The sequence below is a fragment of the Pseudophryne corroboree genome, chromosome 8 (assembly GCF_028390025.1).
Source record: "Pseudophryne corroboree isolate aPseCor3 chromosome 8, aPseCor3.hap2, whole genome shotgun sequence".
In the NCBI taxonomy this organism is placed as follows: domain Eukaryota; kingdom Metazoa; phylum Chordata; class Amphibia; order Anura; family Myobatrachidae; genus Pseudophryne; species Pseudophryne corroboree.
In genome coordinates, this window is record NC_086451.1 from 258,756,106 (window position 1) to 258,760,995 (window position 4,890).

Consider the following 4,890-nt stretch of genomic DNA (forward strand, 5'->3'; position numbering starts at 1 on the left):
TGAAACGTTGACGACGCCTGTTTATGACACTATGAATTTCTAATACACCTGCTTGAATTGGAATTTAGGAGTGCCGCCTGGTTCTTTCTGGTAAAGACATTGGTAACTATATATATATATATATATATACATTTTTGTATTGTACATTGACACTTTAGCACCAGGCACTATGACACCTTAACTGGTTTTCCCCTGAGGAAGGAGCACCAAAAATGGCTGTTTGGGATCTTGCCAGTCTGCATTTGCCATACATACGATGAGTATTTGCTGAGTCCAGATGTTTCTGCTTATTTGCTATACCTGCCATATGAAGTAAAAAGCTGATTGAATATTAAGCAGTGTGCTGGTTCTGCCTACACCTTGACTGGAGAGTTTTGGATGGACATGTGTTAATATAACATTCATTTTGACCGGTCACCTGCATCATTTTTGAGAGTGTCAGTGCGGCTTCCCGGGACCCTGTTCTGTGATCATTATATATATATATATATATATATATATGAAACGAAATAGAGGAGATGGCGCCAAGGGAGTTATATCAACGCCCTACCTAAAAACGGACCCTTACAGTACTCTCCGTATAAATTACGTCAGATAACAAATACTAACATAAAAATTTATTAAAACAACATATAAACCCGACACAAATGTTCATAAGTATACAGAGTTGATACATTTACATTTGTCGCACAATTTGAACAATCAGTTTGTAGTGATGAGGAAAAAGCGTAGATATATCACTACGATTTCCTCCTTCTCCTTATTGTAGATTCGGAGGTAACATCAGATAATAGATAGATAAATAACCCAACGCGTTTCGTCTTGTTCCAAGACTTCATCAGGGGTAAAATCTACAATTGTAGAATAATAAGTCAAAACAAATACATAGCAATAAGCATCTTACACTCACATATAACATGACATATTGGTATCAAAAGAACATGACATAGCAACATGAGGAGGAAAACAGAATAAATAACATGAAGAAAGAGGAAAAAAGAGAACCAAAAAAGCACAGGTTGTGAAAAACATACCTCTTCATTTCAGAACATATTGTCAGCACATAAAAGGTCATTCAAAGATGTATGAACAACGTTTCAATATTTCAATGGGACTTGATTGATACAGCGAGGACCATACCTAATTAAAAAACGTTTAATAACCTTTATTAATTAAAGGACACTTTTTGTTCAATTAGGCAGAGATTGGGATTAATCCAATGGAATGGCACATACCTCATATATCATCAGCTTGAGACTGACATTCAGATATTCGAATATGGGGAAGATTCATATGTGTATAGAATCTAACTGGTTCGCAAGCATAAGGAACCTAATAAATTGATTAATTGGGTATTAATTATAAGAACACCTATGAGTTCATAAATAGACCCCTATCTTATTTTGACACCCATAATTATAACAATTCTGGTATCATTAATGTCTGATCACTAATGAACAGATCTCATGACTAACCCGTGTGGTTTCTATATATGATACAGAACAAAGCCACAGAATTGGCTATAACAAACACCAATGTTACCACTATACAACGATCCTCTACTTAATGATCTAATTATAACCAGCCATTTATTCATATTTGGAAAACCCAGGACTAATTGTATTAGCCATCAGTATAGTGAACCCACATGATATGTTTATTAGGGAAACCCATCCTTTATGGACAGTATCACTGATCTATGATCGAATAATTCAAAGAAATTACTCAAAGTGCTACCCACAGGGGGTGTAGTTCATTAGTGCCAATCATTAAAGAAATCTCTATAATATAGCACATACCTCGTCGGTCAGCAGCTTGAACCTGACACTCAGATTCAGGAGTGAAGGCAATTCAAATGGGTATAATGTCTAACCAATTTAGAACACGTGGTAGACCTGGTAAATTAATTGGGTTGATATCAATTAGACCATCTATTAAAGTACCAGTATGGTACAAAGAGTTCCCACCCCCTGGAGAAACAAATACTCCTTTCACTTAGTAAGGGGAAGATCTATTAACTATAAAAATTATATAAGTGAGTGTATAACTCATACATATATATATAAACTATTCCTGTGCCTACCACTCCTTGTGTATGAGATACATTCCTTGCTGCGGTGCCTTCCCGAGGGTAACCCTACGGACATGTGTGGCAATGAGGCGGCACTCACCAGACTTGCAAACGGTAAAAAAAAACGTCCTTTATTGAATTCCTACGTTTTGGGCCTCCGCCCGTCGTCAGGGACAAGTATCACGCCGCCTCATTGCCACACACACACATATATATATATATACAGTGTATATACATATATATATATATATATATATATATATATATATAAAATCTGCAGAGGTGTGACACTCTGGACTGTGAAAATAACGCTAAAAGCTGACTGTACGATCATATTTCAGTGTATTCACTGTTAAGTTCATAAAAAAGCATGTAAAATATGTTTAGACTCATTTGTATAGTCAAGATTGCAATACCTCTGCATCTATATTGGTCTTTCTCTGTGGGGCATGTTAATAATTTGGAGTGCCCAACTAGTGCATTGTGTGTGAGGCGGGGATGTGCTGCTCTCAGTGTGGTGGGGATGCGGCGCCATTAGTGAGGCAGGGATGTGCTGCCGTCAGTGAGGCATGGATGTGCTGCTGTCAGTGAGGTGGGGATGCGGCGCCATTAGTGAGGCAGGGATGTGCTGCCGTCAGTGAGGCATGGATGTGCTGCTGTCAGTGAGGTGGGGATGCGGCGCCATTAGTGAGGCAGGGATGTGCTGCCGTCAGTGAGGCATGGATGTGCTGCTCTCACTGAGGTGGGGATGCGGCGCCATTAGTGAGGCAGGGATGTGCTGCCGTCAGTGAGGCATGGATGTGCTGCTGTCAGTGAGGTGGGGATGCGGCGCCATTAGTGAGGCAGGGATGTGCTGCCGTCAGTGAGGCATGGATGTGCTGCTGTCAGTGAGGTGGGGATGCGGCGCCATTAGTGAGGCAGGGATGTGCTGCCGTCAGTGAGGCATGGATGTGCTGCTGTCAGTGAGGTGGGGATGCGGAGCCATTAGTGAGGCAGGGATGTGCTGCTGTCAGTGAGGCAGGGATGTGCTGCTGTCAGTGAAGTAGGGATGTGCCGTTCTCAGTGAGGTGGGGATGTGCCGCTGAGGTGGATATATATATATATATATATATATATATATATATATGATTATTTGGCAGAACGTTTAATTTTTATTTTTGGTAATTGCTATTTTCCATTTCTTGCACGCACCTGTGTACATTTTGTAATGGGTGAGATCAGCAGATAGAAGGGGAGTGACATTATGTAAATATGAATGACCATTTGGCAGTATATTTATATAGCAAGCACCACTATGGCATAGAATACAGCATAATATGACTGATCTGAGTCAGATGCAGGGGTAATGTTGGATGCAGTAGAGAGGTCAGAGCCGGCCCTAACCAATATGATGCCCTAGGCAAGATTTTGGCTGGTGCCCCCTTGCACCGCCGCTAGTTCTGCAGGAAATGCCTGGCATGAGTCAGCTGGCAGCTCTGCTAATGTTGGGCACCTTTTGTTTATGAAAATGCATCTTATTTGCATCACTATGTGGCTAGGACGCACAAGCAGCTTCTGCTGATTAAAATGATATGCGGCATACCTATATTTTGTGTGCGACTGCGGCTGTATCTGCATATGAAATGCTACATTACAGTAATACACTGAAACGTAGCATTTTGTATGCAGATACAGCCGCAGTCACACACAGAATATAGGCATGCCGCATATCATTTTAATCAGCAGAAGCTGCTGGTGCCCCTAAGCATACCAAATGCCCTAGGCATTTGCCTAGTTTGCCTATGCCTAAGGCCGGCTCTGAGAGAGGTGCTATAGTATACAGCATTATGGGCCTGATTCTGAGTCTGACCAGCAGGGCCGGCTCCAGGCCTACTAGTACCCTGAGCGAGGACATGTAAAAGTGCCCCCCCCCCCAACCCTATGGTGCGCGCGCTCCAGAAAAAGTGGGTGTGGCCTCTGGGAAAGTGAGTGTGGCCTCTGGGAAAGTGGGCGTGGCCTCAACTTCATATTATTAGACTATAAATAAATATATTTTCACACCCCCTCTACGCACACAATTCGCAGCCTTACACATAACAGTAGTGTTCCTTACAAACAATGTCTCCAGTATAGTGCCAGACAATGTGCAATGCCAGATAGACGTGATATGCCCCCCTGCAGTGCCAGCTACACACAATATGCCCCCCAGCAGTGCCAGCTACACATGATAGTGTTCACTTTTTAGGGCAGGGTGCTGATCACAGGGAGGGCAAAATTATGTACACACTGTAATGCTTAGTGCTCATCTACCTACATGGCAAAGCATTTGGCGCGCAGCAAAAATTTAGGGGCGTTGCTTCGTGGGGAAGGTGCATGGCCACATAATAGTGGCAATTAGCATTACACCACACAGTAGTGCAGTTAATACACACTGCACCAGGTAGAACCTCCTAGACACTTTGCGCCAGGCAGAGCACGTTAGACACTTTGCGCCAGGCAGAGCACGTTAGACAATTTGCGCCAGGCAGAGCACGTTAGACAGTTTGCGCCAAGCAGAGCACGTTAGATACTTTGCGCCAGGCGGAGCACGTTAGACACTTTGCGCCAGGCGGAGCACGTTAGACACTTTGAGCCAGGCAGAGCACGTTAGACACTTTGCGCCAGGCAGAGCACGTTAGACACTGTGTGCCAGGCAGAGCACGTTAGACACTTTGCCTAGCCACAGACGCCCAGAGCCGGCCATAGGCATAGGCAAACTAGGCAATTGCCTAGGGCATTTGATATGCCTAGGGGCATCAGCAGCTTCTGCTGATTAAAACGATATGCGGCATGCCTATATT

At 43.1% G+C, this 4,890-nt stretch overlaps 1 long non-coding RNA gene across 1 annotated transcript; it reads right to left on the reverse strand.

The window, feature by feature from the left end:
• Nucleotides 1-770: 770 nt before the first annotated feature.
• On the reverse strand, nucleotides 771-2,042 carry LOC134947695 (uncharacterized). The gene is made up of 4 exons (XR_010182702.1): nucleotides 1,800-2,042; nucleotides 1,236-1,332; nucleotides 1,035-1,140; nucleotides 771-851 (listed from the first exon to the last, which is right to left on the reverse strand). It is a non-coding gene; the product is annotated as an uncharacterized LOC134947695 (long non-coding RNA).
• Between the last annotated feature and the right edge of the window lie 2,848 nt (nucleotides 2,043-4,890).